The sequence below is a fragment of the Ambystoma mexicanum genome, chromosome 10 (genome assembly GCF_040938575.1).
Source record: "Ambystoma mexicanum isolate Mex_15411 chromosome 10, UKY_AmexF1_1, whole genome shotgun sequence".
In the NCBI taxonomy this organism is placed as follows: domain Eukaryota; kingdom Metazoa; phylum Chordata; class Amphibia; order Caudata; family Ambystomatidae; genus Ambystoma; species Ambystoma mexicanum.
Genome location: NC_090932.1, coordinates 1,372,918,452 through 1,372,931,908, shown reverse-complemented (window position 1 = coordinate 1,372,931,908; position 13,457 = coordinate 1,372,918,452). Strand labels below are relative to the sequence as shown.

The window sequence follows — 13,457 nt, the reverse complement described above, 5'->3', positions numbered from 1 at the left end:
AGAGTTTTATAATTAGATGGTTCAGAATAATGACAGCATGCCATTAATTACTCTGAAATGAAGGGATCTTCCACACAAGAGAACAATATTGTTTCTCTCCTGCTGGAGTCACCACTCTCCCATGACCGCCATATCCTCCCATGTGATCCACCCCCAGAATCCCACCCCGAGGGTCAGGATCAGGTAGCGTCTGCCTTCACCTGGTCACATGGGAGGAGATTTTAGGTTGGGGGATCATTGATGACGCTGCAGGATTCATCACACTGCTTTTCAATACAATGCTAATATAGTCCTCCAGGTGCCCTTTTGAGCATTACAGCGCTTTGAGTATACTGTTGCTGTTCTCAGAACTACTGTTGCTTTTCTATATATTGCAGTGTAGACTGCCCTTATGTATCCCACTTCTCCTTCTACTTATACTTAATGTTAATGTTAGATTTTCTCCACATGGACTCCTTGCTCCTCTTCCTCGTTTAAGTACCAGAGGCTTTCTGGTACCTGCAGTTCAAGGAAGTTTCAACTGATTCTAAGTTACTCATCCGATGTGGATGCATTCTAGGTTCACTATGTGCACATGAAGACTGAATAGAGGTTTGGTCGAACAAAGTTGTTTTCAGAGTTTTATAATTAGATGGTTCAGAATAATGACAGCATGCCATTAATTACTCTGAAATGAAGGGATCTTCCACACAAGAGAACAATATTGTTTCTCTCCTGCTGGAGTCACCACTCTCCCATGACCGCCATATCCTCCCATGTGATCCACCCCCAGAATCCCACCCCGAGGGTCAGGATCAGGTAGCGTCTGCCTTCACCTGGTCACATGGGAGGAGATTTTAGGTTGGGGGATCATTGATGACGCTGCAGGATTCATCACACTGCTTTTCAATACAATGCTAATATAGTCCTCCAGGTGCCCTTTTGAGCATTACAGCGCTTTGAGTATACTGTTGCTGTTCTCAGAACTACTGTTGCTTTTCTATATATTGCAGTGTAGACTGCCCTTATGTATCCCACTTCTCCTTCTACTTATACTTAAACATAATGTTATATATCCTCACAGGATACAATATAGGAACGTCTCAAAAGCACTATATTCTACTTTCACTTTTAAAGCTGATGTTCTTTCTGTTATTATGAAGGGTGCTACTTCTGCTATATGAAGGGATATTCTGAACTGAGATGGTGTCTCACCCGTTGCTCCTACCCCGCAGGGCAGAATGGATGAAACGCCATGACATAATCACTTGAGATAATGACCGTTTCCAAACTTATTCCCTCTGCTTCACCTCGGGCCATAACTTGGGTGCGGGTCGGAATCTCTTAATAATGACCCCTCCCTCTGCCTATATTGACATTTCTATCTACAGACTTGTCTCACACATTTCCTTCTTCTCTGGCATACTGTTTCTTTTGTGAGGTCGGTTATCAAAACTGTTCTTAGTTGATACACGTTTGTGGGTGGGTTTTGCATCCATGAATTTCCTCACAACATGAAGTACAGTCACCTGTACGCCGTTCTCCTCTCCTTGCACCGCGCTTCTTCATCCCTGCTCCTTAATGGCTTCATGGTCTGCCTCCTCAAGATTCTAGTGCCCCCCCCCCCTCCCCCTGTCTGCAGCCTGCTTTTATGAGTTTACATTTTAATTGATTTCCTTGTTTAATGCCAGCTCCCTTGGCTGCTCCAAGCACTGCTCACATCAGCTATTTTGAACTTGTGTGCGTTTGCTCATTATATACTAACCATAATAATTACTTATTGTAATATAGCAAAAACCATGGTCTTTATGTTTCGTTGCGCTGTAAATGAGAGGAAATATTACCAAATGTAATGATGATCATGTAAACTAGCCTAGAACGAGCAATGGCGTAGGTACCACTGCCTGGCTTTAGGCGTATGAGCTGCAGCTCCGAGGCAGACGTTAGCAGCGAGCACTTGACTAATTTAACTTGTTTACATTTTGAATAAATAATCACTTATCCATTAAAACTTTCACTGGAAAAAAATGGTGTATATTTATGACTATCCCAGCACGATCAATTAACTTTTTTATTAATAAATTTAGCATTTTCTTGTAATTTTATGTATTTGTTATGCATTGTCTTTATAAAATATTCCTTTAATTCAACATGTCATCTTGTTGAGGTAGTCTTCGGATTATTCAGACATATTATTTATCATCTGTGTAGCTGATTAGTGAACCACCTTGGTTTAAAATGCACCCCGACTTTAAGTCGGCTGTGTTTGAAGTTCCATTTGCGCCGAAAATTCAAATGACTGGGTTTTGATTCTAATGTTCAGTCATTTTGTGCATATGCAAAATACATAATATCCACAATGTGTGCTTATTATTGTTACTGTGCACTGTATTCTGACCACCATTTTTTGTTTAACAGGCAAGGGCATGGCAACTATCAGGCATTGCGTGAATGTCTTAATCATTCCAGCACTTACTTTGAAACATTACGATATTAAGAATGATCAGCAATACGTCCTATTCGCTTGATCAGTCACTGGTCTTCAACAAGTCGCTGCATTCAGGAGTAAGTAGTATACAAGCATTTGTTTACTGTCAGAATACACTTTTCTTAACCGATCTTGAATAACTAGAATAAACAGAAGTGCACGTTTGTCATTTGCACTTTATTTTTGCATTGCAGGTAGGTATGGCAGCGAATTTGCATCTGTGAAATGGATCTAACTTTATTCTTGATGCAATGTCTTGCAAGCAGGTTTGAATCATCCCTTTGGGGCTTGCTCATACCTGTGTCCTTCCAAGATTGTTCAATAGAATTCATTAGGCACACAAACTATTTTATGTTAACTGCAGTGGACTTTCCTTGAGAATCAATTTCATAGTACTCCGAATTCTAAAGAACGCATTTCCTTAAAAATATTACATTTTAATATACAACACATATAATACTTTTTGCATTTAATATTTCTTCATATGTATAGTAATGCATGCAAAGATTTTATTTTACAGTTTTTATATTTTAATGATAGTCATACGTGAAGATAAATGTATTCATGAAAGCTTTTTAAGAACCGATCGAAAATCATTTTCATCCACTGTGTTCAAGACGACTTTGATGTCGTTTTGCTTTAAGAGTCGTGTTTTAGAGGCATTTCTATGCGTTTTGGGTTCATGAAACGTAATGATTTTTTATTTCCATGTTTGCACAGACTGCTGTCTTCATAAGGTCCTTCCACACCACAGCGCTTCAAAGCCATAACAATGGCAGTAGGTGCTGTAGGGTAAGGCCTAAAATCAACATAATAAAAGTAATTGAATGAGCCAATAAAAGTGTACAGGATCAGGAAAAACAAGTTTATTACACGCAACCACAGCTGGAAAGAATCCGAAAATCATTCAAAAAACATTACCAAATGGCTTCAAATTATAGTGAGAAGTGGAGTGACACAAGTTCATGTTTGTTGATTGGACAGTCTTGGTTGCTCCATAGGTGATTCTATACGATGGCTAGCCCTATTGTCCTATCCTATCCCTCGTAACCTTTCTAGTGGCTACCTCATGGTAATAATCCCATGGTGGGACCATATGGTTTCACTTATATTTAATTGGACAGTCAATATGTTAAAATGTTAATATATAACTTGACTACTGATTATCCTGGGGTGGGCCGCTTTGGTCATTAGTGACCAATAGAATTGTGAGGTGTGAACAGTGTGGCAACAAAAAGAATTCTTTGTATTCTTTCACATGGGAGCTGAAAGGTTGGCACCAACTTACCATTCTCACCCTTGTGACTGCTCAACCGGCAGTTAATGTTGCGACTTCCTGTTGGAAACATGATTCCCTTCTATTCCCTTTCTCATGATGATGTGCCTACATGATTTCATGTTGCATGCTTTCTGACCTCGTGATTTGAAACCATGTCCACGATAGATTGTGCATTGAATAAGTGGGTAGTTGTGCGTGGTTTGTATATCTACATGCATGTGTACTTTTAACGAGGATCAGAAAACTCTGTTATATTCCTACATTACTTAATATACCTCTTGGTTTTAACAACCTTAATTAACTATCTCTGTATTCTCTAAGAAGTGCTTATGTCATCTAACGTGTTTGCTTGATTCCTCAGTGAATATTTTTCTACAGTGGGCATTGGGTGTCTTCTGTCCGAGTAACTTTGTCTTGTGCACACCTCTGCACATTGCCTTGTTCCCACCAAACTGTGGCCTTGCATTTGTTGGTCTCTAAGAAGTGTGGGGTGCATTTAAAGGTCCCAAACAGAAGTCCCTTGCACATGAATGGCAGGATTTTAAACACTGAAACAAAAATGGCCTGGCCTTTGTTTTTGTCTTCAAGTAAAATTAAAGAGCCAAATAGAAAGGGGCCTACCCGTCATTACCAATGGATAAGCAGCATTTTAATTTATAAAAGGAGGAATCAAAGATCCCTGTCACATGGAAAACAAGATTTGTAAACATTGAAAACAAAAACGGCCTGCACATCTGTGTGCAAATAAAAAAAAATAGTAAAAGTAAAAGTGAAAAAGAAATATCACTCCTCACAGAAAAATGTCAGGAAAACAAAACATGGTGTGGGTTGACAAAGAGCAATGTATATTATGTTTCACCCACAAAACTCCAGTGACATTTAAAGAGCCACGTTGTCTTCATGAAAAAAATGTTAGCCCAAGGCAGACCCTTTTTCTGGCTGTGGGCAAAACTTCACAAGGAAAACTCCCACTCCCAGCCTGGATGTCACATCTCCCATTTAATGACTAACCGCAATATAAATGTCCTGCTAATTGTGTCGAAATGCCGTGTTCTCCATACCGGCTGGCTCTGAAAGCATGGACTTCAAGAAAAGTCACCCTTGGCTAGAGCACGACTAATATGTGTGAAAATGGGGACACCCACTTCAAAGAGCAACCGTCCAACACAAAGGAGACTGATAAAGGTGCAGCCTGACCCAGTGAAAATGTCTGACCTCCCAAAATAGACCAAAGCAAGGGGGGGGGGTCTGAAAAACAAAGCGATAAATCACCCTGTCTTTATTTTAAACCAAAAGTGTGGTCGAAATTATAAATGCCATATGTATTTTTACCAATCTTGAAATCCTACTGCTTCCCCTTCAAGCCTCCAGGAAAATAAAAATTGCACAACATTACATAAGAGCCTTTGTTATTTATTGATCATTGTTATTATTTCGTGAACTGAAATTTGCAGAAAGTTCAGATCTGTGATTGTGTTCTTTTTAACTCACTTTTGTGATTTATTTATGCTGAGAGAAGTTTATTGTGTTATGCCACGGATTAAGTGGCTTTTGAAATTCTTTGTGCTAATTTCTATTACTTTTAATTAAAAATAAACATGAATATATTTCCTGTACACTGGCCTGGTTCTTGGCTCAGGGGAGCGCGATCCAAGGGGCAGGATAAGTGCCTGAATGAGGGCTAAAAGAATCTGTAAAACAGTTTGTTGTGTCACCACTTGAGTGGGGAGGGAAGGACTTCCCCGTGTTGAGTTGGTGGTTTCTCAATAAACCGTGGGCATGAACTTCATTGATTTTATATTTAATTTGTTAGTTGTGTGGAACCTTCTTATTCATAACCAATCCCTACGCAGCTTTTACTGCTTTCCCTCACGTGGTCTTCTCATGGTTGCAACATCTGATTAAATCATGCTTTCTCCTTCTGTGCTGGGAAAGAACTTCACTGCTGAACATTCGCAGCGCGGCTTTACACACTACATCAAGTCTGCTGACTGTGTGTCTCTTTTTTATGGGCTGAAACCGAGTGCATTTTACTGTGTGGATCTCTGAGGCCTAGTGCATTAATGGTTGTACAGCTATCTTTATTCTGAGGCCTACTCTGTGTCACACACATAAAAGATGTTAAATGTATGAATGCCGTGTATTACATTCACTACCTTTCAGTGTTTCTACTGAATGCTTGTATAACTAGTTGAAGCACTCTTGCGTCTTTTGGACTTGCTTACTTGTGATGGTTTCAGCCTATCATTTGCCTATGTTACGAGAGAGCGAGTGAGAGAGATGCATATGCTGCTGTATCTCACATCGAAGGGGGATGGCAAATGTCTTAACTGCACAATCTCCCTAAGGTCAGCCCCTACCGGGCTAGCCGTGCGCACACCAACCGACCCACAACTAAGCTCTCCTATTAAGCCCTGCTGCACTCGACAACATCAGTGGCTAACCAGACCCAAAGCACTGTGGTTTACCAGATGTTGGGCTCTTCCTTATGAATAACCTACTTCCAGGTTTGGCCGTCAACCCCAGAGAATGCAGCAACCTGGTACTTTTGACCTGCGCCCATCAATGCCACAGGATTCGCATCAGCCTTTCTTGCCGTCCCAGTAATGAAGCCCACCGCCCCTTTTTTTCTTACAGAGCAGAGTGCAGCAAGGCCACCAATGGCAGCATATGTGAACCATACAAGATCACTTACATTACATATTACCTATACAAAAAGCCTTTGCAAGTTGTTGTTTTTTAATAGGATGTAAGTGCAAGATACAGTTGCAAAGGACAAATTTGTCTTATAATAAGTAAAACTGGTTTGAATGGATTGTGTCCAACTTATTCCATATCTTTGACATGTAATGTCCATAGCTGTGCACTACGGAAACATTTTCGGCAGAGGGCGTCCTGCATCAATGACGTCGGGTCGATGTCCCTGGAAGGCCTCCGTCGAGGGCAACGTCACAGGATGTTACAAATAGGACACACGGCGCCCGTAGCCTCAGTTCCGTTTTTTATGTGAAACTGTTAACTTTGTGAGACTCGGCGCACCTCATGTGTTCAACATTTAAATGTCTTTCTCTTCAATCCCTCCGACTCCACTGTCTGGCTTCAAGAACTGCCGGGACTGCAAGTCGAAAATATCGCTTACCGACCCACACCGCGGTTGTTTGTGGTGCCTGGGCAGTCTCATGACACCGACGACTGCTCGAAATGCCAGTCGCTGACTGCCAAGGCCTTACAAGAGTGGAAGGGGAAGGTAGGGGCTCTAAGCCTGTTAAGTCCCGATCTTCCAAGTCCAAGGGGATTTCCACCGACGACTCGAGGGGTGACTCTCCGCGTCAGAAGGAGTCCCGGGGATCTCTGTCCTGGAGTGGTTCCCGCCACTCTTCTTCCCTCTCCCGGCACTCTAGGAAGCGCTGTCACTGGTCGCCTTCCCCGTCCTCCTCCTCGGAGGAGGGTGCCTTGAGGAAGGTTACGTGCCCAACGAAGACCTCGACTCCGGAGGAATGGGCGGCATTTAAAGAATCTGTTAGTGATTTTTTAATCGCAGGGTACAGTGTCAGGTTCTCCATCTAGAGGTCAAGACTCTCAACCTTCACGCTTGGTATCTGAAAGGTTGAGGTATAAGGATTGGGACCTCCCGGATGACTTGATGGAGGTGTTGCTTTCAGCCAGGCGGCCTGCAGAAAAATCCCTGTACCGTTGTCGGTGGCGTAAGTTCTGTGACTGGTGCAGAGTTTACAGTGTTTTATCCTTTTCAGTGCTCCATTCCTATGGTTTTGTCTTTCTTACTTTCTTTGGCCCACAGGGGCCTTCAAGAGAGTACCATTAAAGGTTACCTGGCGGTGCTTTCTATCTTTAAGTGCTCGTCCGAAGAATGTTCTTACTTTAAGATTCCTTTGATTTCTCAGTTTCTTAAAGGACTGACTGTTTTCCCGCTGTCCCCTTTCCAGGTGCCGGTTTGGGATTTGAATTTGGTTGTGAACTTTCTCATGGGTGCTCTGTTTGAACCTTTGCACTCTTGTCCTTTTGAGATTACTGTCCTTCAAGACTGTGTTCTTGGTTGCAGTTACTTCCGCTCGCAGAGTGAGTGAATTGCAGGCACTTTCGTCTAAGCCACCCTTTACTGTGTTTCACACGGACAGGGTTGTACTGCCAGTACAACCCTCTTATCTACCTAAGGTAGTTTCTGAATATCATTTGAGTCAAAAGGTGATTCTTCCATCTTTCTACCCTCCTCCTCAACCTGGTAAGGAAGAGGAGTGACTCCATCGGTTGGATCCTAGGAGAGCTCTGAGCTTTCACATTTCTAGGATGTCCAGGGTCAGAGTGGATGATCAACTCTTTGTGGGATATGCTGGACACCGATTGGGCCAGGCTGTTACCAAACAGACCTTGTCCAGGTGGATTATCCTCACCATTACTGAGTGTTACCGATTGGCGGGTAAGGACCCTCCTGAAGGGTTGCGAGCTCATTCCACTAGGGGCGTGGCTACTTCCACAGCCCTCGAGCGGGGTGTTCCTATTGGGAATATTTCTGATGCCGCTAGATGGGCTTCAATACACACCTTTGTTGAACATTATTCCCTGGATACAATCCTTGGTCAGGATATGGCCTTTGGCAAGGCAGTTCTTTATTCTGCAATCTAAATGGGTACTCTAAATTCTTTTCCCTCCTCCATTTACTGGTACTGCTTTGGGAGTCTGTCAAAGATGTGGAATACGTTGGAGGACACGATCCATTCGAAGAACAAGTTACTTACCAAACTGGTAACGTTCTTTCGACTGGATGTTCCTCCAACGTATTCCACATCGCCACCCTAGCCTGCCCCTCTGGAGAATTTCCTATGCGATTGCAGCTGCCGTTTCCGAAGGCTAAGTGCAGTCAAGCAGGCATGAGACTGGTGCTACACGTTCTGAGGGAAAAAACCTAAACTGAGGCTATGGGCGCCATGCGTCCTATTTATAACATCCTATGACGTTGCCCTCGACGGAGGCCTTCGAGCGACACCGACCCAATGTCATCGACGCAGGACGCCCTCTGCCGAAAAAGTTTCGAAGTGCACAGCTGTGGACATTACATGTCAAACATGTGGAATACGTTGGCGGTACATCCAGTCGAAAGAACGTTACCAGTTTGGTAAGTAACTTGTTCAACTCATTTACATGTACAGTTGAGGCTCAGAAGACTGGCAGGCCCTATACAACACAAACCTTGAAGTAACTACATGATAGAAGCTGCTACAAATCAAGGACACTTCCCAAGCACCACCATTTGGACCTGGCCACGACATGGCAAACAGCTGGAAAAGGGTGCAAGGGCCCAAACATATGTCAGTGCCTCACAAATCTGTGTGTGTGTGCATGCTTGCTTATACATAGGCCAGGGTAGGGTAGACTAAAAGAGACATTACAGTGGCATTCTATGTTAGACCCAGTTTACTCATTTGCCTGGGCACTTACAAAAGGCCTGCTCCTATTCACACAAATGCTGTTTTTCTCACTTTTCAGGGAGCTACAAGCTTCTTCTGTGTTGCACATCCCTGGTTAACATTTTGTAGCTGTTTTAGCATGACCGAGAGGAAGCAATGACCCATTGCTTTAATGGTAACAGAGCACATACAGCAGCTGCCCAGCAGTTTAGGAGTTCTTCTGTTGCCTTCTCTAACATTTCCCCAAGACATCATCCCAACATGTACAAAAGTTATAAATGTAAGAGTACAGTTCAGTGAACACCCCAAGTACTTCCTAGAGACATCCCGGCAGACCCGCTTTTCCTTCCCGCTCCTCTGTAATGTAAATAGCTGTTAAAGAGTGAGGCGGAACCTTCCCTGGCTCCTGGAGATGCCGCCAGTGGGGAACAACTTAGAATGTGGATTAATAAAGCATGGCTGTCTTTGCCTTGCTCCCATCATTGAAGGTGTGGCACAAATAAGGAAACCCCCTGAGGGCCGCATAGACTGCAAAACTCGAGATGGCAGACTTCTTGAATATGCCCCAGCATATGAACCAGCCCCATAATGCACTGTTTTTCACCATCCTGCAGCAGTCACACCTCCATGTCCCCTTTGTTAATCACATTTTTGAGAAATATCTTCCCCTCACTCCATCTGTTATGCTCCTCGTTGCATCATGAAGAATCCCCTGCAATGTTTCAGCATCGCATATACCGGAGGCCTGGTGATGCAGCAAAACCTGGTGGGTTTGTGTGTTGGTGGCGGTGGAGTGGGCTTACTTTGTGAGAAGAGTTCGGGGCTTGTGGGAGATAGCAAAGTAGTCCTCTGGACAGAATGATCATGGATTGTCGCCCCTGCCCTGACCAAAGCTTAATGAACGCTGACTAACACTTTTGTTTCCCTGTCCAAGACTACCAGGCCCATGACAAGCAGAATTCCCAGCAGGCTACTGAACACAGCACCCAAGCATGGTAGAGTGAGCTTTCAGGTATTTCTCTGCCTGCCAACCAGGCAAACTGGGTGATTGGGCCTTCAAATCTCAAGTAGCTCTTTCTCTGTACCAAAAGTGTTTGCATTCCCTATCCCCCTTAGCTGTTGCTTATGGTAATTGACTGGAGTTTACAGACTGCCTAGCTCTTCCCCCTCATCTGCCAAATGTCAAATGCTTGTTTTGGTGCACATTTGGTGCAATTTATTGAAGAGAAAGGGAGAAAGAGCAGGGGCAGTGTGACCTAGTGAAATGGAATCTGTATGCACGAAGCTAGTGGTGAGAGGGCAGGGTTGCATATTTCCCCTCGACTACATGGGTTCAGTGCCAAATGAGCCTCCCTCAACCCCCACCTGTCCACCACTACCCAAAATTGCATTCCCCTGTGCCTAGCACAAACAGCAGTAAATACATATCCATACATACCATTCACTTGTACATACATACATCATTCACTTGTGCACACATGCAACATTCACGTGCTCATTCACATGCACACCCTTCCATACATCCATGTAATCTCTGATTCACACACAAGCAATTACAGAAACAAACCCACGCCTACAAGCACATATCATTCATACGTTTCATTACTACATGTTATTCAGTGTGAATGTCTTTTGCATACAAAGTATAGTAGAGCCCTCGAGTGCAGACAGTTGTCTTTGGGTTGATAGACTATTTATGATACCAATTCCACCTCTTGCACTGTGACTCATAGTATACTAGTCACCTCTGCTAGTAATTGAATAGTCACCTAATTCTAATTAGTATTTTCATGCAATGCTCTTTTATTTCCATGTTTGCACAGACTGTGGCCTTTCAAAGGGCCTTCCAACCCACGACGTTTCAAAACCATAACATTGGCAGTAGGCGCTATACAAATATCAAATAACATAACATTAAGTACCCTTTGTCAGGAGTTGCAGGACTTAAACTTAATTAACTCTATGAAAGAATTCAGGCCAAAACGGTTTTAGGAATGACAAAGATTCTAAGCCAAAGGTATATCATTCAACTAGTTAATTTCTACTCTTGCTTAGCAATTAATCAATAGTGTGATTCAATCAATCTTCTTCCGGAAATGCCCTTTTCCATTCAACTACGGGGATCTTTAAATCTTAGTTCCGCGATCCATCTTCAAAAACAATGCCACCTCCAGTCCACCTGCACCGCTGGGACAGAAATTGCTCTAGTGAGTTACAAATTTACCACCATAAATCCATCTAATTAGTTATAATTCTTTTTAATCATATAAAGCCATCATATTGGCATGGAAGAGGACTTAATATATAGTTCAGTCTAGAAATACAACACAAGAAAAAATGCTCCATATCCATTGTACTCCACTGATAGCATATCCCACTAAGCGCCTACACATCCCACTAGGCGCCCATATTGTAGGGTAGGATCAACTGAATATAAGGTGTTATTTAGACACGATACAAAAGGGCAGTAAACAGATTGAGGGATCAAAGCAGAAGAACCCCAAACCACCTATTTGAGAGGGAATTGTAGTGAAAGAAGCGGTGAAGGGACATATTTTGGAATTAGCATAACCCTGAATGGATTACATTTTTCCCATACAGTAAGGATGAAATGAGTGAAGCATTTGAGGGGGGAACTCAATTTTAGGTAAAAAATGTGATTGACACACAGTCTGGTTTTAATTAACTCACCTGGGTGATTCTCAGTGGAAGAGGTTTGTGAAATTAAGTCTTATGACTTGGCAGTCTGGATGTTACACATATAAGATTTGTGAGCATAGGAAAGGTGGAAATGAACAGATGACAGGATTCTTTGCCAGCTTGCTTCTCTAGAGGCGATTAAAGGATTGTTTTTTTTTGCTCTAAATTGCGATGGAAACCCAGGAGAGGGGGGAACAAGACTTGGATTCTTAGATTAAATTCTGAAGGATCAAGTAGCTGATGAGAGGTTAGAAAAAAGGGTGTTACAATCTACAGTTAGGGAATACATTCCATCAATTAGGAGATAAAGAAAGGTTGGATACAGACAGGCGAAGAAGCATTTTGAAAAGATCTGAAAGAATGGGATGATTTTAAAGGAACAAACGGGGACAGTTCTTAATGTAAGAAGATGGCTAAAAGGAATACCCCCTTTTGTCTGAGGAACCAACCAATCAATCAAAAGATGAGAATTACTGAGAGATGACGATTATGGGGAAATTACTATATCCAAGATGTTGCCCAAAGCATAAGTGGGGGAATACATTGACAAAGATCACGATTTGAGAGAATGAAGTACAGGTAAACACCACAGGAATCATCCGTCTGGCTTATTCCAAAAGAGATTAGGCACCATGAAAAATGTTGAATACAATGGGAAACCAACAAATCGCTGATGACGATTTCAGTAGTTGACTGGGGGGAGGAGTGCAGGGTAGAATACGTGAAACTAAGAGTGGGTTGGTGAGTGAGTGGGAGAAAGACGGTGACATAACCATCAGGAAGTAGGAGAACAAGGAATACAAAAACCACATTTTTAAATATAACTGCAAGGTCTACAGAAGACAAAGGGCGGTCTGCTTAATAGATTTTAGTTTTTGCAAACTAAAAGGTCAAGCATGGGAGCATACATACTTTTTAACCAGCACTCGGTATTGCAAAGAAGATAATGATTGTGTTTTCATCAGGTTATAGATAAAAGGGCAACTGGAGGGAATTTACCGGGTAATTAAAAGCATGCACTTTTGAGTTCTTAATAGGGCTAGATGGTGATGTTGATGGTGAAGATGATCAAAGGATAGTTTTGACTAGAACTCTAAATGGATATCTTCATTTGTGTGGAATATGAGCACACTACTCGGGGATTAAAAATAAAGTGACAAATAATGAGTCGCCCTTATTTCAAAATTACTGCATCAAATGGAAAGGGAGGACACCTCTGTGATTTCCTTAGAAGTGTGTTATCACTTACACAATAGTCTTCACTAAATGGCAAATCGGGGGCGAGCAACTCGATACAGTCTCCGAGATTCGATACTTAGGTATAAGGTTCAACACCTCTAGTACCGAAAGTAAATGGGAAGAAGAGTTACTTACAAAAGCAAAGATGCTAAGTTCACAGGGCAGCATTATAAATGGAAGATTCGGGAAATTTTACCTTACTCCTGTGAGATTGTTTTACTGTCAGAAAGTTGTTCCTTCACTAATTTATGGAAACGAGGCAGGGGTGAACTTAAGCCATAACTAGAAAGCATTTTCTGGAAGTCCATACTGAAACTGCCAAAAATTATTCCAATAGTTGCAATAAGAG

General features: G+C 42.4%; 1 protein-coding gene across 3 annotated transcripts in view; it reads left to right on the top strand.

Moving 5' to 3' along the window:
* Positions 1-13,457, top strand: part of KIAA1671 (KIAA1671 ortholog) — a 1,398,419-nt gene that overhangs the window by 418,414 nt on the left and 966,548 nt on the right. For all 3 annotated transcript variants that reach the window (XM_069619385.1, XM_069619384.1, XM_069619386.1), the window contains one exon: positions 2,398-2,544. The gene's annotated coding sequence lies outside the window, so the exon portion shown is untranslated. The remainder of the gene's footprint in view (positions 1-2,397; positions 2,545-13,457) is intronic.